We start from the raw sequence: 20,790 nt of genomic DNA on the forward strand, positions 1-20,790 counted from the left end.
AGGACAGGCACCTGAATAAAGAAAAAGAGAAGAGGAAGAAACAGGAAGGAAAAGAGTGAGGGAGGAATGAAGGAAAAGAGGGAGATAATTATTTTAATAACCTATTATAATGGGAAGAAAGAAGAGTTTTATAAAAAAGAAAAACATGAGCAAGGTATAGAGATGTATACAGTTGCAATAGAATTGATTGCGTTCAATCAAATTAACAGGAGGGAGAGTACTAGGTATAAAGGTAGATCAGCTCCTCTGTGTAAGGCCTTACATGCCAGGTCAACGCAAATGTCAATGGAAACTTTTGAAGAAAAATTATACAATCAGTGAGAATATTCAATAACCCTATCCCAAGAGAGATGTAGATGGATTGGGGCAAGAAGAGAGATGATACGGAGATTGAAACAGCTCAGGCTAACCATAGAGGTAATAATAGTTGGAGAGTGATAGTGGGGGAAAAAGTACACAGTGATTTTGCAAAAAGACATGAAGGGAAATTCTACAGCACAAAACAAACAAGAAGCAAAAGGGAATCAGAGAGTCAAGTTTTGCTTTATAATTTCAAAGCTGATATTTACTAACAAAGAAATAAAGAAGAAATAACTTGCCATGGGCAGTGAGTTTTGCCTTGGGACTTCGGACTTTGCAGGACCCTATGTTACCTCCAGGCAGAAATACCCATCAGGAGCTGCACATACATGGAAGATGTCAGCACGACACACAGAGATTTGGGAGTCATGGCCCTAGAGGTGCTGACTAAACAAACACAATTTATGAGAGTGAGTGATATGCCAAAGAGTTACACAAAGAGCAGTCTTCTGAAGGTGCCATGTAGTTGCAGACAGAGGAAGGCAGGCTAATAAAGAAGACAATGAATAGGGGATACATGCAGGATGGTGCAGAAGACTTCAAAGGAGCACATATAGTGGAAGAACGCCAGAGAAAGCACCAAATAGCGTAGACTTTGAGGAGGGGAGAGTGAAAATCGCCAGGCAGTTAGATGGTCACTGCAATGGTAATGAGCAGCTTTAATGGAGCGAAATGAGTGAAAGCCAGACTTTTTTTTAAAGATTTTATTTCATGAGAGACAGAGAGAGAGAGGCGGAGACACAGGCAGAGGGAGAAGCAGCCTTCCTGTGGGTAGCCTAATGTGGGACTCGACCCCAGGACCCCAGGATCATGACCTGAGCCAAAGGCAGACGTTCAACCACTGAGCCACCTAGGTCCCCCCAAAGCTAGATTTTTAAGGGTGTGTATCACAGGGAGCACATCTAACTGGCAAATACACAGCCGGTTACAAACGAAGATAGGTGTGTTCCATTGCTTTCAGATATGAAGGTGAGAAATATGAAATATATACTGAAGACTGGATAATTTCCATAACGGAATAAACAATATCCCACTCATTCAATCATCATTGCTACAACAGACGACAGCTGTGAAATTTCTAGATAAAGAAGCATCTGCCATGTGCACTGTTCCTTTTAAGTCAAATGTTTTATATACTGAAACATGTACTTATCAATCTTTTATAGAAACACTGTAGATTTCCTTGGAATTTATCTCTCCTCAGGGAGTTGGTTTTCTTTAAGAATTTGAAAGAAAGAAAGTCTGGAAGATTAAAGAATGAAGTGGCTTTCCTGTCCTTGAATTTTCTGTATTTCAAATTTTTACATTAGCAAAATATCATAACGTTTCTTGGGTTCATCTGCCTGAGGACAAGAAGACTTGATAATTCATTCTGGAACAGCAGATAATGAGAGCTGCAGGTGATAAATAATTAAACTTGTATTTTTATGGGAGAAAAATTAGGTCCAAAAAAGTTTTGAGGGCCCAAGATTACATAGCTGGTGGGACATAGCCAAGACTTGAACCTTTTACTCCTTTCCAGTAAAGCTTTCACACTAGTTATGCCACGGACTTTAAGTTAAAATTCCCTCTCTCAGTGTTGCAAGTTGTTTCATTTCTCCAACAGCATTTTCACACATCACAACATCTTGGACCCAGCATTAGCAAAGGAAAGAAAAGGGAGGAGGGATTTGAGGATCTGCCACAGTCCAGGCATGCTGCTGGATGTTTATGAGTCCCGGGCTCCTTCAATCCTCAGTAAAGGAGGTGGGCACAGAGTTTCCGGTTCCACATGAAGGTGTGGTGACACTAAAGATGTGAGCCAACAAACTGTATCTAATTCCCAAGTCTGTGCTTTTATCCACCCAGACTGCAAGGAGAGTGTCTGGATGGAGAAGGCTGAGGGCCACACATGTGATTTGAATTATTTTTCTCTAAATCCTCTGGTCTGTGAGCCTCTTACCTAACATAGCAAAGGAGAAGGAATTGGTCCCAGTTACAAAAAGCTGTTTTATTCCTTCAGTTTGGCTGCTTTAGAAAAGAAAAAGAGTGAGAAAGAGTAATTCAGTCACTCATCTCTTCTCCTTCCTTTCACCTCCAGCCAAAAACACCAGTCATGACACTATACATGTAAACTACCAAAGTAGGCACATGACAACAAAAATTATGAAACCAGATCATTTTCCCCCTCAAAGTTCCCTCATACAACTTTCCTACATGTATCATAACCATTCTTTTTAATTGTCTCTCTGCTACTCACAAATGCATGTGGCTTGAAAATCAGCATGAAATACAATCAGTTACAATTTATTTAGGACTTACCATGGAAGCCAGGCACTATCCCATATACCACATAAACATTTTCACTAAAATTTATAGCCATCTTAAGAATTATTAGAAGGCCTACTTTACAAGAAGCATTTTGGATGTTGCTGGGTGTTTCCCTAGGTATTTTTTACATACAGTCTTTGTAATGCTTTCACTGATAAGTACTCTTTTACCATTCTGGTAGCATCTCTACATTAAACAGTCTTTTTATACTGTACAGGGGTACCAGCTAGAAAAAGTTTTCAGATGTGGGAGGGGAGAAGCTAGTTAGAGGAGTAAAACTAATGCCTTAAAGGGAAGGAATACAGAGTCACAAATTTCATACATATAAGGATGAATAGAAATAATAAACCCTTTGTGCCATTAGTTACCTCATAATTGAATAAACCCTTGCTAGTGGCAATTATCTCAAGTTACTGAAATACTGATACTAGATAGTGAGTTTTTCTTTTCCTCATTTATTTAACACATAGTTATAAAATGCCAACGGTGGCCAAGCACATGGCACTGCTACTGGGTTAGCCTCTAAAGAATACAAAGGTGAGTAAAACAGATGTTCTACCTTCAGAAATTATAATCTAGCAGGAAAGAAAGGCATGGAATACAAACATATACAAGATCTTGGGTGTTGTGAAGATCAAAGCCAAGGAATATCTTAACAGGTCTCTTTGGGTTAGGAAATTTTCTCTACATATTTCCCAAATAATATTTGAGAGAACAGCATTTAGCAGTTTCATATCAGAGTAGTGAATTACCAACATGAAATTTAGAAAGACATAGTGGAATAATATCCAACAGAGCAGAGTTTTAGTGAAGCACGGGAGTCAGGAGAAGCAAAACCCAGATCTCGGCTGAGGAGGGTAGGCTGGGTGCAGTGGGAGAGGTGGTACTGATGCTGAGGGTGCCCCCGAAGTCTCCCAACACTGGAAGGGGATTGGGATTCATAATTAAAGGAAATAAAGGAAGCACCAAACAACATTTGGAAATAATTCACACATTGGTTTAGGGTTTGGCCTGGTTTTTTGCCCTTTCTTCTTCTCACTAGTCATTCTTTTGGTGTGATTAAATTAATAACTTTAAGGCAAAGTAAGGAGAACAGACCTGCTTTCATGTAGTAGGAGAGGTAGCTTGAGAGCCATAAACATTCAGAGGAAAATAAGTAACAAATTTATTTCATAAATAAGAATTTGTAAACCAAACTAATTAGAGTGAGGAGGAAAGAGCTTTCCTCTTTAATCTGGTTGTCATTAATACTGCAGAATTATTTTTGCACTCCTGTAGAGCTAATTACAAATCAATTTTCTATAATTAGATATTAATACTCTGTTATGTTTTCTAATAACTCTCCATTTAACGGTGTCATAACTCAGCACAGATTCTTAATCATTTCCATGATAATAAATAATCATAATTTTATTTTAATAAGCATTGGCTATTTGTTCTAAACTAAAATTTCTAGGTTTATTTCAGATTTAATACATCTTGGTATATTAAAGAGTACCTAAATTAGTTATTCAGAGTCAATTTAATTTAGTTTGCATTTTAAAATCAATGAAATAACATTATTTTCCTCTCATATAATGTCAACTGATGTTTTGTACTTTCAAATGGAAACTTTTGTCCACTGTATTTAACTTTATTTGATCTTTTTAAAAATTTTATTCATCTTCCAGGGATGGATCCTTGATTGATTTCTCTGGGACCTTTCAAAGCTAAAAAAAGAAGAAAGGATGCGGAAAGACTTCCTCCCCATATCCGCCTACACTATCAAAGATTTTCTTTCAAGATATACAGTTTTATCATAATCAGATTAAAACCAAAGCACATATGCTCCAACAAATAGAAAAGAAAGCTGAAAAACATAAATTGATCCTATTTTAAAGGCTCCTTAATTTTATCAGATAAACTTCAATTTCAAAAGGTAATTTTCTCCTTTTACCGTATTCTTTTTTAAAAATATGTTGTTCCAAAGTATTTTTATAGTCTAAAATTATGACATAGTGGGACATTATTATGTTAGAGAAAACTGCAAAAACACTTTGGAAGTTCCTTATTTTGAGGAGGATAACATTTTTCAGCTGAAAACTTTAATAACGCTCTAAAGACAGTATGTAAAATTATTTTAAGAGTCTGGTGAATATTATCTATAAATTTGAGTATGATATATATGGTCATTATTATATTTTTAAAGTGTCAGAATATAGCTTTAACATAACCAAATTATTACATTGTTTTAGGAAATATGTAAAGCAATGCAAATATTAAAATTCTGTGGAGGATTTCCATTTGTATATCTTCAACATAGGTTTATTTTTTGCAATTATACATTCATGTTATGTTTAAGGCCCATGAATTTTTTTCTTTGGCTGAATTTCAGAATTCAGGAAGAGTTTTCATGGACCTACTCTATCTAACTGGGACTATACACACACACACACACACACACACACACATATATATATATATATATACACACATATATAGGTATTCTTGATAATCAAATCAGTCATATGCAGGTGTTTCGAAAGATGACTCTTCAGTACTAAAAGTATTTCTGAATTAATAAAAACAATACTAAGAAACGAAATATTCTTTTTGGGAAATTGATAAGAAGGATCTCCTAAATCAATAAAATTACAGAGAATGCTGTTTGCTTCTTTCATAAATATTAGGAAGTTCAGTATACTTTGATAAATTTAGCCTGTTGGCTAATTAGATCAATGCTCTAATTACCTGATAGAAGGATTTACAACTAAGGCCCATGTGTTGAGATTCAGTATTTAGTTTGTGAACATAATAAACAAAGGAAAAGATGAAGAACTGAAATTTAAGTTCTAACTCAAACTCTGTATGGAACAGTCAGAGCATTTGAGTAAAGTGGCCTAAAGGATAGGCTAACAGATGTGAAACAAAACATTCCATTATTCATGGCAAATCAAATTCTTTTCACTGTTTGGTTCCTGCACGAACTGAGTTAATGTGAGCTTACATACTTGCTACATTGTATTATCAGATCTAGTATCTGTTATGTTTGGAAGCCTGTTTGTACCTGTGACTATGTAACATATTTAGCTCATACTACATCAAACACAATTGAGCCCCGTGAATTATATGGCACAAAAGTGGTGTGCTATATTGCGGATACTAAAAACATTTAGATTCCCTGGACTCAATTCGTAAAAAAAAAAAAAAAAAAAAAAACCTACGTAGCTGCCTGGTATACTGCCTGGTGGGAGCAACATTCATAATTCAGCACCTACTAAAGGACTGTGATGAGAATAAGCCTTATTGTAATATATAAGGCCACTGTCTTGTATAGTCATTCCCAAAGGACCTGGTCACATTAGGCAAGATACGAAGGATAAATAACTATGACAGTGATACTATTATCTATAAAGTACTATTAAAGTACTTCAAATGCTTCTATTGCCATTGGCACTTAATAAAATAATTTAATATACATAAATATTTAAACTCTCTGAAATATCTACAACATATATATATATATATTCTTTTTTAAAAGTTAAATCAAAAATAGGTTAGTCTGATAAGTTATTCAATGTCCCCAAAAACCACTTTATACATTGCAAACTGACACTTTTTACTCATGCCTTTCCCTCTGCACCTCTTGCATCTGCTGAAACCCCACAAGCCATAAAAGTATGAGCCAAACAACTAACTTTACCATTATAATCTTTCCTTATCTACTACAGCTAAAAATGATCTCTTTCTAGCTAAATTCATATTCACTGACCTGATCACTCAAACAATATTTAGATTTTTAATACTACAATGTTTTTTTTGTGTGTCTATTTGTCTATTTTTCTACCATCATTTATCTATCTCTATATCTATGTTATATCCCATTTATGCAATAGTATACAGAAAAGTGCCTTATTCATTCTGATGTTCCATAAGCAACTGTTTAAAAAATGATGTGGCATGATGAAAAGTCCAACAGTATTAATAAATATGAAATACAAATCCTAGTCAGATCCATATCATATAGGTTTATGCCATATATGAACTTAGGTAATTTTGTCTGTTCATATATAGATACAGAAAACGCAACAGGTTTCCAATACACAGAAAATGCAAGAGCCTAGGAATTAAAATTATCCCAGATTATTATTATTATATAAATAAAAGAGTGTAGTTCAAAGAATGGAAGTAGACATAAGTGCTAATTTTATATTAAAGTACAGTATAGTAGGGCAGCCCCGGTGGCTCAGTGGTTCATTCCCACCTTTAGCCCAGGACCTGATCCTGGAGGCCCAGGATCAAATCCCACGTCAGGCACCCTGCATGGAGCCTGCTTCTCCCTCTGCCTGTGTCTTTGCCTCTCTCTCTGTGTCTCCCATGAATAAGTAAACTCTTTAAAAAAAAAGTACAGTATAGTAATATATTCAGGCATTAAAATCTATTGACCATGTGAGGTTAAATGGAGTTTTGCTTTTTATCAATTTTGGAAGATATTTTTATATTTAAAGTAGTCCTCATAAAAAGGAAAGGGTGAGAAACTACAGAATGAATACACGTTGTTATTTTTGTCAAATAATTTTAAAAACATGGTTAAAATTCCTAAAGCAGGTGTACTGAAAAGCACATTTTAAAATACCATTTTATCAATTTGCTTTCTAACTACCCACAAGTTTAGAGAAAAATACTGCTATTCTTTCTTTTTTACCTGATCCTTTTACCATTGTCTATTTCCTTCCTACTTTTATTTAAGATATTTATTTATTTATTTATTTATTTATTTATTTATTTATTTATGAGAGAGAAAGAGAGAGGCAGACAGAGAAGCAGGTTGTCGTCTGTTTAGCAGGGAGCCTTTTGCGGGTCTCCATCCCAGGATCACGACCTGAACCAAAAACAGATGCTTAACTGACTGAGCCCAGGTGCCCCTCCTTCCTGTTTTAAAAATACTTTCATAATTCTTTTTTTAATTGTTCTTACTCTATTTTATTTCTGTCCCAAACAGGTTTCATATTTAGGCTTTTTTCATAAAATTTTTCTAATTATCCTTTTTTAATATTCTTCCATTTAACTTCATTGTGATCTAATCATTATCTATCTCATCACCACATGTTGTGTTTTTCTTATCACCATGTGTGTATTGTGCAACCAGAGAAAACATTCACAATCTCCTACCTCAAACCACTTCTCTTCAAAGGAGAAAACTGAAGCCTGGAAAGATAAGTTGATTTTCTCTGAGTCAAATTGTTAGTGACAGTGATAACTGGACATCAGTCTCCTAACTTCTACTACTGGTCTTTTTACTGCATCATGTGCCCACTCAGCCCCAAATATCAACAACTCAGGCATTTTTGGATAAGCACCTACTTCATGCCATGTCCATAAGTAACTAAAGATATTGTCATTGCTGTAGTGTTCAGGGCAATGATTCTCAATGGGCTGGGGTTGGTGATGGTGGTGGTGATTCTTTCAAAAGCATTTATGTGACTCTTTTTTTCACTGAAATATAATTGGCACACTACATTTTATAGGACATTTCAGCTGCAGACAACCTTATTCTTTTCCATCCTAATAGTTCTGACATGCCTTACTCCTCATAGGACTCACAGTCTTCCCAATACAGCCCAAGTTACTGACCACAGTAAGATGGTTGTCGATCACTGATCCCTTGAGTGATTTTCCACTTACACCTCTACATGAGACAACAATAATGACAGAATGAAAATGAAATTGGTGAAATGCCAGAAAATAGTCAAATATTAATAATCTTTGGATCCTCATGAGGAAGCTAAAACTTCTAAAACATATGGTATAACCAGGCACCCACAAAATTCTCTTACTCCAAAGCTTAGAGCACTTTTGCAGAAAAAATAAAAATGAACTTTTCACTAAATAATATATGCTAAAATATGTATTTTTTGACATTAAATTTTCAAAGCTTTGAAAAGAATTGTCTTGATTTGCATAATATCCTTGTGTTGCAATTCAACTTCAAACATTAGAGGGAAAAGAGGCAGAGATTAATATGTTTTTAACAGATTAAAATGTACCTGTCAAAAAGAGTTCCATAGGAAATGTGTCTTTTCATTAGTAATCAATATTTTCAACACTGATATTGGTAATATTTTTTTAAATGAAGGAAGTCCAAAATTAGCATTTGACCTTTTGGACTGTGAATTCATCTCTTGTTTTTTTTATGCTAATCTTTTTCTTAAATGAGAAAATTTATTTAATTATATAGAGAAACAGGATTATACTCTCAGAAGTCATAATTAAAATATGCCCCCAAATGTATTTTTTTTAATTTAAGGAAAATCACTATTAACAAAGATCAAACTCCAGCCATTATCTATTATTCAGATTGTATTTATAATATTTTCCTGAACAAAATATGTTTCAACATCAATAGATTTATAGTAGATATGTTGGTATGCAAACAGTGTTGATATCCAAATTCTTAAAATAATTTTTATGCTTCAGAAATTCAGAGAGAGGCTGTAGCTATGCGGCTTAATTATTGTGTTACTTAAACATTAATTACACTCATCATGTAGATTCTCTTGAAATAAAATCACTCTGTAAGTAAAAAGTCATCTTATCCTAAAATTCTCCTGCTGGCGTTTAAAGAATGCACCCTCCAAGAGCAGTGAACAGAGCAGGGTGAGTAAGTCCACAGCAATTTCTGCTTTCCAGTGTGTTCCCCACAAAAACTTTATTTTCTTAGGAGCGTTCAGTGTTCTACGCCCTTCTTAATGCTTAATGACAAGTCATAATCTATTAATAGATTTTCTAAGCCAATACAATTTTTTTTTTGATCAGGCCATGGGTCAGAATTTTCAATTAACTTTACATTTTAATTCGATAGATTTCAAATTTCAGTGGCCACAAGATCATTTCTAGTGCTCATGAAAAATACAGATCCTTGAGCCTCATCCCAAGGGAATCTAACTTAGCAATACAGAGTAGCATAGGGGAAGCTCAACTTTTAATAAGCACACAGTGTTATTCTTTTCAGGTTGTCTTCAGAACACCCTTGGAAAAATCCTGCTGTAGTTAATTCTCTGCTAACAGCCTATACAAGGACTTTCTGTTCTTCACTAAGGACTCATGATATCTCCTCCTTTTTGTCTCCTTCCCATTTCTTCTTTTTCATCCTTCCAGCCCCTTCTTCCTCCCTGATGATAGTCTCCACTGAATAGATACAAAATGTACTTTACATAAGTTATCTTTTATAGTATCTCTTGGATGTTAATGCATGCTGAGGGATATCATAACATATACAGTTATTACATCTGAAGTTTAACTAGACATTCCATTTTATCCATTCATAGCATACAGTACTATGTGCAAAATAAAGACTGTTGAGAGTGGTGCCTAAACTGCTCAGGCAGTTAAGCGTCTGCCTTCAGCTCAGGTCTTGATCTGAGTCCTGGAGTCAGGGATGGAGGCCTGACAAGTGGCTCTCTGCTCAGCAGGGGGCCTGCTTCTCCCTCTGACCCTCCCCACTCTCGTGCTCTCTCTCTCTCACTCACTCTCTCTCAAATAAATAAATAAAATCTTTTTTTTTTTTTAATTGAGACTGTTTGGAGGATAAAAAAAGATACATTCGGGATAGTATTGAAAAGAACTAAAAAAAAAAGAAAAGAAAAGAACTAAATTAGAAAAAGTCTTAAATGTACTTGCGAGTTAGGGGTAGCAAATGAAAGGTCTTGAAATGTGATGCATTTTTCTCTTACCAGAGTATATGGGTAACAAGCCTGTCAGCCTGAGAACTATTCCAATAACATTATCTGAACTAGAAGCCAAATCTCTACTTTGTATCCAGCTGACAAGGTGATAAATGACATCAACGAAACAAGCACTTCTGCCTTTGATTGTACTTTTGACACCACTAAATGTCAGGTCAGAAACTACCATACTGGAAAGCATGGGGCCTGATTTAATTTTATTTGGCTTTATTTTTCCAGGGATAAAAAGGAAATTAGATCCATCTGGCCTTGAAATATTCTTACAGAACTAATTTTACAAATATTTTACAGCTTTCTTAAAAGCACAACAAAGTTATTGTGACTAGATTTTAAAGTCAGGAAGAGTAAATGGGAAGTAGCATACTTAATAAATGTTTTCATAACTCTCAGTCCATGAAACTCAACTATTAACTAATGATAAATTTACTCACTGAGCTCTTCTCAGTGGTTCCACTTATAAAGTAGAACAGAATCTCCTAGAAAAAAAAAAACTCTAGGTTTTTTGCTTTTCTTAACATTTCACAGATTTCTGAACCCTCACTTATGTGAAATCTACATAAACACTTTTAAATGCCTTAATCTGAAAGAATTTTGTCTATAAGCCACTGATACTTAGGATGCTGTTGCCTGTGCATCATTATCACACTTTTTCTACTTTTATTTTGAAATTTATGATCAAGTGACAAATATATCACTAGTCACTGTCATGCTAAGATAAATTATAACCATTTCAATGTGATATGAAAGGTATATTTTCAATATAACCATTATCTCAAAATGTTTATAACTAAAACGGTTTTATTTGAGATATTTTATGTGTTTAAGCAAATTCAGCAACTTGAGCTAAAGAGTTTTTTGGTTTCTGTTTTTACTGATATACCACCTCATACCTGTCAGAACGGCTAAAATCGACAACACAGAAAACAACAGGTGTTGGTGAAGATGTGGATAAAGGGGAACCACGGTGGGAGTGCAAACTGGAGCAGCCACTCTGGAAAACAGTATGGAGGTTCCTCAAAAAGTTCAAAATAGAACTACCCTACTATCCAGCGACTGCACTACTAGGTATTTACCCAAAGAATACAAAAATACTAATTCGAAGGGATACATGCACCCTAATATTTATAGCAGCACTATCAACAACAGCCAAATTATGGAAATAGCCCAAGCGTCCATCAACTGATGAATGGATTAAGAAGATGTGGTACACACACAAACACACAAAAGGAATATTATTCAGTCATAAAAAAGAATTGAATCTTTCCCTTTGCAATGATGTGATTGAGCTGGAGAGTATTATGCTAAGCAAAATAAGTCCAAGAAAATACCATATGATTTCACTTATATGTGGAACTTAAGAAACAAAGCAAACAATCATTGAGAAAGATAAGAGAGAGACAAACCAAGAAACAGACTCTTAACTATAGAGAACAAACTGATGGTTACTAGAGGGGAGGTGAGTGGGGGGATGAGTTAAACTGGATAAAGGAGTGCACTTGTCATGGGTGTTGTATTTAAGTGTTGAATCACTAAACTAATCACTTGAGGGGCAGCCTGGCTGGCTCAGTGGTTTAGCGCCACCTTCAGCCCAGGGCGTGATCCTGGAGACCCAGGATCAAGTCCCACATTGGGCTCCCTGCATGGAGCCTGCTTCTTCCTCTGCCTGTATCTCTGCCTCTCTCTCTCTCTGTCTCTCATGAGTAAATAAATAAAATCTTAAAAAAAAAAAAAACCTATGATATATTCCAAAAAGGAAACACTATGCAGATAAGTCTGATTTATAGATGTGAAGATTGGTCAAAATGTAATGTTATAAAATTTCTGATTATAATTTGTGTACTCTTATTATTTATTAGATGCTCACATTTAAAAAATACACATAATATTTTATATGCATATTTGTAGACATAGTTGGAAAGGAAGATAGCCAGATATTTAAAATATTCAAGACATATTCTATGTATTAACAGTTACTGTCTCTGGGAAATGGAATTTCTCTTCTTATTTCAGGCTGCTTGCTGAAATGTATCTCTACAATAAATATGAGTATTTGTAAATAAACAATCTTGTGAGGATTGTGTAAATTTTAGAACATCAAATCTCTAGACTATACTACCACAATTAAAATAAAAAATTAAAAGATTTTAGAAACATAAACAATTCTGTTTGGCAATATATGAATACACAAAATTGTATCCTGCTAAGATTCCAACGTTGTATTATAAAACTAATCTGTAATGGAACATAGGACACTGATGCCAATGATTTAGTACTAAGTTCTGGAATTATGAGCTTTTTTTTTCCTTAACATTTTAAATGTTAATGCTATTACAAAGCTGTTTGAAAAAAAAAGTCTGAGCTCAGGTATGTACATCCAAAATCATAATCTATAAATATTAAAATCCTATCCTGAAGTTCACACATTCAGTAGTTATTTATTTCTGAACATCTGGTAAATTGGTAAGGTCTTTACTGACTATAAAACTAGAATGTAGGTAGTGACTACATGAGTCTAAGTATTTAGATTAAAAGCTAACAAGTTAATAATATGGATATTTTATTTATATTTGCTTGTAGGTAATGGCATGATGTCTGTATATTTTTAAAAGGACAAAAGCAAATCCCAGGAGTTGAAAAGTAATCCATCTTCACTTAATACCTTAATTGTATCGATCATAAACATTGAAAATGCAAAAACTCTTAAAATTCTAAAAATACATGGGAATTATCACATAATGAGTTTAAGTGTGGAAAATAATTACCATAGCCATCATTATTTCATTTACAAACATCCGTAATACACAACCATTGTACTAGGCTCTGGCACATAAGTTCCTTATTCAGTCACCTGAGACATAGTTCCTGCCGATTGAACAGTATAATCTGGATCTCCCACAGTTCAATGGCCACAGGCAACAGGAATTTTTATTTCTGGCTTCTCAGTGGATGAGAATTTCAGACTGCTCCTTGTGGGATGGGAGGTTCTTTCATGGGTTAATGTAAAATAAGATGGCATTTGTCCCATATGAGGCTTTCTTAAACATTTAATTACACTCATTAGCAGGATGGAGTTCAAGAAAGTAAATGAAGTAAAATCAGACTGAGTAAAGAAGTAAGCTATCAGATGAGTGATCAATGTTTTTGGGAGTTTAAGAATTTGTAAAATGTTCACACTCTACCTTGTTGAGTGTGCGTTCAGAGTATCGACTCATTTTAAGATGGCAGTTTTTCAGAACATGGTCTACATATTAAAATAGAATAAGAAATCAGAGAAAAGTCAGAGAAGACAAATCATTAAAGATGAAAAAAACAAGAGCTACAGCTAGTATTAATTGAACTGGGATGAACTAACATGCAAAATAAACACTGAGAAATATTATACTTTAAAATATTGATTTAAAATATTTAATTTGGTTGTAGTAATTATGAGGATAAATAATTTCCCCTAATTATAGCCAATTCACCATTTCAATTGCAGAGAAACTTTTAAATTCAATTTCTGTCACTAATTTTTTTTACGGATATATGTCATATGAAAGAATATTATAGAGTTCCCCTCATCAAAAGCTTTGATGGAAGAAAGACTATCGGCAAATAAACCGATACTTAGTGATGACTTACACTGTGCTAAGCACAGTGAGTTCAGAGATTAATATAAACCCTAACGTAATTGAGGGAATAGTATAATGGGAAACAGAAAAAGTTTCCTAAGTACTTCCAAATTGTAATGTACATAAATAGTATAAGGCAACACAGAGGCAGTTACTAATTTTCCATGTAATAATCAGAGGAAGCAAGTGGCACCATGGGAATGATATTTGGGAGATAATTTGCAAGATAAGCATGACTTTCTCAAGTTGAAAAGTGTGAACAGCATTCTAGACAGAAAGCAACAGCATAGTCCAAGGCCTGAAGGTATGCATGTGTGTGATATTTTGGAGGCCTTTTGGTGTGGCTGCTAAAAAGGATGCATGAAAGTTAGATCGTATTAGGACTGGGAAAGGCTATGTATGATGTTTGTTACAAAGGTAATAGGGAGCCACTGATGATATTTCATGAAGGGTGTGAATGATCAGGCCTGTCCTAGAACTTGAGCTTCTAACACACACAAAGAAAAAAAGAAAAACAGGAGCGATACTGGAAGATCCATACTCTGAAAGCTAAAAGTTGTTAGTATTTCATGAAAGAACAGGTGCTTGATGGTATCAAATGCTGGAGAACAGTGAAAAACATGAGAACACAGATGAAGACCACTGATCTGGACTCCAGCACCACCAGTGCAGTGGAAGTGAAAACCTGAGTTCATGGAATTGAAGAATAAACAGAAGTAAAGCAAGGTCATCTGAATCAACTAACATTTACATACATCTGTTCATCAAATAAAAAAACAAGCCATGAGCAATGTGGCAGTTGTTTGAAAAAGAGGCAGAAATACTGAAAGACATTGTCGTTTAAAATGAATAAGAGCAAAAACAAGTGTACTGTAGGATGACAGGAAGGAGACAGTGGAAAGGAAAATATCAAAGGTATGAGAGAGAAATATGGCAAAATCCCAGAAAGCAACTGAGAACACAGGTGTAAGATTTGGAAGGGGACACTATTCATGGGAGAGAGAGAAGCTGAAGTGAGAACATGAGTATGTTTGGAGCTTGAGGGATATAATTGGTAGAGTTCACACCTAACAGTGGGTTTTTCAGTGAGTTAACTCAATGGTAACAGTAGTAGGATTGAAGGGTTGAAAAAGTAGTGAGATTTGAATTGGCTGCTGTGGGGAATGAAAAATGTATGTCATTCTGGATAGGAAAAGGGACAGCAAAGTATCCTGGAAAGGTCCTATGAAGACAGAGATTACGAGTTGTATTGGAGTCAATAAGCAGTTACTGGATTCTCAGATAAAGTGACATTTGATCTGAGTCTTTGAAGAAGGGAAAGGATTTCAATAAGTAAAGAAAGATGACAAGGGCATTTCCATAAGAGAGATAAACATACAGGCCCAGAGGTGACAAAGTATGTGAGGTTTCTTGGCAAAATCATTTGGGGGGCAGTTGTCCAATAAAAGATATAGAGTAGAATATTAAAAAGAAGGTAAATAAGATTATGGCTAGAAAGGAGAATAAGAACACCACTAGGGCAGCCCTGGTGGCTCAGCAGTTTAGCGCTGCCTTCAGCCCAGGGTGTGATCCTGGAGACCCAGGATCAAGTCCCACGTCGGGCTCCCTGCATGGACCCTGCTTCTCCCTCTACCTGTGTCTCTGCCTCTATCTCTCTCTGTGTGTCTCTCATGAATAAATAAATAAAATCTTAAAAAAAAAAGAACACCACTAGAAAGATAAATTGAAGTCAATGGAGAGGACCCTGACTGCCACAAAAAGAAACCTGAAACTCATTCTGCGGCAAATAGGGGAAAAGTTATTAATAAGGGAATTGAACTAAACAGAGGATTTTAAAAAGGTAACTCTGGCAGGAATGTGGAACCCAGATTAGATTGATGGAGACTGTATTTCTGGAACCATCTACCTAGAAAATCTAATTCCCAGCTATTTGCACTAATAAATTCTAAAAACTTACTCAGTTTAACTGATTGAGTTGATTCATTAATCAAATAATTAGTTCAATTAGATTTGTATTTCAGCTGACCAATTGTTTCAGTAAATACACATCAGTATGAACTTTTTGCTATACTATGCTATTTTCCACAGGTTCATGAACGTTCAGAAATTAAATATTAAGATTTTACATTCCTTATCAACGTTTTTTGAGTTCTCCATTCTCTAAGCAGAACTGGTCAAAATTGTTGCTTCCATGTTACAATTGAATACAATGTGAAGCTTGGAACACAAAAAGTTAACCAAGCATCCACTTTTCTTTCCACATCCATAATGTGACACATTGACATACTGCCATGTTTGCTTCCCATCTCAAATAGTGCTCTCATTTCCAAGAGCATAGTAAAATTAATCCATCTACTCAATGTATTTAGACTGTATTCAATATTCAGTTACTGTGGCATTTGTGTGTGTGTGTGTGTGTGTGTGTGTGTGTGTGCGTGTGTGTGTGTTGCTTAACTGGAAAGAGAAATAGTCTGAGATTTGGAGATTTGGGTACATGTATGAGTTCTACAAAATTCAGTTTTGTGTCCTTCATTGTATCAGTTAAATTTATTGTATTTCAATTTCTTCAAGTGAAAAATAAAGGAACTGGATTATTTCCTTTCCTTGCCTGAGGCTCTAAAATACTACTCATTTTTTAAAAATCTAATTCATTATTGTGTGTTTTCAATGTCTTGCAAATCCCATAATCTATGTGGCAAAAGGTTCGGTCAGCTTAATCGTAGGCTGTGTCCTCTGCTGTGATTCAGACATGTCTGGACACATTTGTCAAACTAATGGGACAGACTGAAGAGGAGTGGATTTATGCATTCCATGTGAGTATCCTTCTTTGGCTTAACAAAGAAAGGGTGAGCACTGTGCTCTTGGTTAATAATTATAGGGAAGATCAAAAATGGAAAGGATAGTGCCTCTCTTTTTGCTGAGTTTGAAATCTATTTGAAGTCCCAAATTGAAGGAGAGTGGTGCTTACAGCCTCTGAGAATAAAGCATGACACTGAGTAGGGAAGAGAAACATTTCTGTTAAGACCAGAAAGTTTGATGAACCCATGCCCTGGAAACTCCGAGAAATAACACAGGGCAGAGGACCAGACTAAGTTTTTCCATTACACACATGGGCAACAAACAAGCAAAATAATTAAATTAATGCTATACATATTAATTAAGCCTATACACACGGACCAGTGGAGCTAGAGAAAACTGAAATTAAATTTGGTCATGATCTCATCAGCAGCACAGAATCCTTTTTGCTTCTGTCTCAGAATAAAGTATTTATATTACATGGTTTGTGGGGTAAGTAAGTAAGCAAGCCTACTTGGCCAAAGGCATTTCTGGCTCTGAAGTCAGCCGCTTGTTCTTCCCTCTTCCCTCTCCCATTTAGACACACATCTGTCTCTGTGGTCCCACAATAGCTATTTGCACCCATAATGATATTCTTCCTTCTGTACAATAATTTCATACAAAAATTAGTAATTTTTGAGCTAGTTCAAAGGCAGAATTGTTAATTTTTACAACTCTGTACTAACAATGTTTAACTTCTCTGACATATCAGTAGCAATGGACATAGTTAGCCCATGCCCTCTTTCTAGTAAAATGTTTATGACTGAAATTAACATCTAGGATCCCCCAAATCTCTCCCTGTTTCTTCTGACTCTCCTTGCTAGTGCCCTGATTCTGATTGGTGTAGCATGCCTCCAGGCTCAATACCTGTCTGCCTTTTCTGCCCCCCATGGTCCTCTAGTCTAAGTGTTCTCAATAGCAGATATGCTGATGAGTCCTACCTTATCTCCAGTTGGATCTCTCTCCAAACTCCTGAGGAAGATGACCAACCACGCACCTAACTGCTCTTTGTAAATGTACAAAATGCATCACAAGCTAAACATACCCAAAAAAGAACTCTTAATTTTCCCTCTCCATATTTCCCCCAAACTTTGCTCTTCCCACATCTTAACTGCTCAGGCCAAAATCTAGTATTCCTTCTTGATCTTTTTTTCCCACACAATGACTGAATCTGTCCATATATCAATATACTGATATACACACTGAATCTAAACACCCCTTAATTCCTCACCATCTCCCTGCTCCAAGACACCATGATATCCCTCCTAAAGTGCCGAGGGAGCTTTCTCACTAGTTTCTCTGCACCTACTCTTGCCTCTTGCAATCAATTTTCTATGCCCAGCAGCCAGCATGATCTTTTAAAGACACAAATCAAAGCTTATTAATGTGATGGTCAAACCCTTCAGGATTTCCTTTTCAACTGGCATAAAGTCCAAACTCTTCTCTACTACAAGGTCACTTCCTATCTTTCCAAAATTCATTTCTTTCCCTACTCCCCACTTTAACTCTCTCCATCCCATGCCAAAACTATTTCTGTTTCATGATGTTTGTAGTCACTGGTCACTCTGCTTAAAATGTTTTTTTTCCAGATCTTCAAACAGGTGTCTGCTTCATTCATTTTTCCAATTAAATATCACCTTCTCAGAGAGGCCTTTTTCTAACCATCTTATCTCAAATAGAATTTCCAGTGGACATCCTCCCTCTATTTGCTTACCTGCTTTAGTCTTCTTTATAGAATTTATGACTATCTAGAATTATATAGGGTTTTTTTGCACACTATCTGTTTCCTCTGTAAATGTAAACTACCTAAGAACAGAAAATCAATATTTTATTTATATATAGAGCACCTACAGCATTATTGACATATAGTAATTATTCAATTATATTTCTTAAATTAATGAATAACTATTTTCCCCAAAACCTCTTTATTGTACATTCCCTGTCTTGTGAGTAGTACCACTTCTTATTCTTCCTCCAGGGTATGAAACCTAGAAGGAACGTTTGGCTTGTCTTCCTCACTGCTGAAATCCAATGAGCCACTAGTTACTGGTAAGATTCTCCCTCCTAAATAATCTCTTCCCTTCTCTATGGCACTGCCCTAGTGTAATGGCAACTAGGCTTGTGAGTTTGTGTTTCTGTTTTAATATTTTATTACCTGTATTTGGATTTTGTAACAATTTCCTCACTGGTCTCCCTAATCTACATCTGCACTCCTTTCTCCTCCTTTTACCCATCACTACGTTCTTTAAACTGAAAAATTATTTTTTCTATGTTGTGAGTGTGTTCAATTATCTTTCTTGCTCTAAACCCTCCACTGTCTTCTGATAGACCAGAGGAGGATGTCTGAGGAATCAGTGGATATCCAAAACTTTTAACTCCTAGCCTGACCAGGATTTCTCTTTAAATCCCCCCTTACCACCTCCGGTGCTCTCACACTAGAATTTGAAAGCTGATGGACTTAGCATTCCTGAGCCACACAGGACATTTCAACCATCAACATATTTGTACAAAATATTTTTTCTACTTCGAATATCCTGCTCCCATTATCTTCCTCCTCCTAGAAAACTCTTGCCGTTTTAAAAATGCAATTTTGAAGTTCCTTTCTCCAAGAAATGTTTTCTTAGTCTCTGGACTGAATCTCTTTCTTCAGTACCACTTCTGTATTTTAAATGTGCTTCTACTGTTGCACTCTGTATTTGGTGTTCCAAATCATTACCTTAAATGTTTGCCTCTCCTACTAACCTGAGAACTCTTTAGAGGTGAGAACAATGTTTTATTCATCTTCTTAACGTCTAGATGAAGACCTAGAACAGACTTGAAGCACAGAAGGCTTTTGAATACATGAATATTTGCTGAACTCTATGAATATACACTTCCATAAACTTATGTATGTGTTAGTTGTTTTTCAATAAATCATCCATTTTAATGAGTTTATTTTAAATTTTATTTAAACATCTCATCCCTCGGCTTGCAAAGTAAGTCTGTCACTAAGGAGAGGGGGGCAGGAAGAAGTTCTTTAATTTCAAAGTGCATCTTGTAGAGAATTGCTTCACACTAGAAATCAGAACAATGGGAACACCACAATAAGAAAGTACAAGTAGGAAGACAGAAAGCATGATAAGAATAGAAAAGGCACCTAGGTACATTCACCCAGGTGAATGTATCAGTCAAACTGAAATGCTTTTACATGGTTTACTAATAAAGCAAAAATATTATGTGATTTCAGCTTCCCTATTTAACGTCTACTGTCCAAACAGAGGTGAAAGCATAAAGGACATTAGAAAAATCCAAATCCCGATCTGAGGAGTAGGACTTGAGGAAAGGAAGGATGCCTTGTCTCCAGATAGCCAAACCAAGCAGAAGCATTTGGTAGACTGGGAGCTGGAAGCCTCCAGTTCAAGTCAGTGATTTAATTTAATAAATTGGAGCCTCCATGCCAAGCCCTTAAGTACTCTGAGTCTCCATTCTCACTTCTGTAAAATGGGAAAATGATTCCTAAGGACCAAGGGCCCTGCCCATCAGTGGGTCCAGAATGCTTCTAGGGTTTCAGTGTGTGCAGGCATCTCTCTTCACTTCCGCAAGGGCAGCTTTTTCTGCTTGAAATGCCCTACCTTGGCCCGTTCTTCAGCTGCTGAAACTCAAATGAAAAATATTTTCAGAAAGCTTTCCTTTACAGCTCCAGGAAGCACTGAACATTTCTGCACATGGTTTGTTTTCCACAACTCATTTGTTCATATGTCTGTCTCCTCTTACTAGGCAGTGAGAGAGTAGGAGTCATGTTTTCCTCCCCTATGTACCAGATGCTTCTATTATGATGTTTGACTGATGCTAGACACTTAATGCATACTTGTGGAATAAATACAGAAATGACAAATATAAGGGATTATTATCATGGCTCATTCATTTTTGCATACTGACTTACTTTAGCTCCTAGATAGGCCTTGAGATAA

At 35.7% G+C, this 20,790-nt stretch overlaps 1 protein-coding gene across 5 annotated transcripts in view; it reads right to left on the reverse strand.

The window, feature by feature from the left end:
• The window catches only part of ADGRB3 (adhesion G protein-coupled receptor B3), a 714,356-nt gene that overhangs the window by 535,406 nt on the left and 158,160 nt on the right, over positions 1-20,790 (reverse strand). The window lies entirely within an intron of this gene.

The sequence above is a fragment of the Canis aureus genome, chromosome 7 (assembly GCF_053574225.1).
Source record: "Canis aureus isolate CA01 chromosome 7, VMU_Caureus_v.1.0, whole genome shotgun sequence".
NCBI lineage: Eukaryota > Metazoa > Chordata > Mammalia > Carnivora > Canidae > Canis > Canis aureus.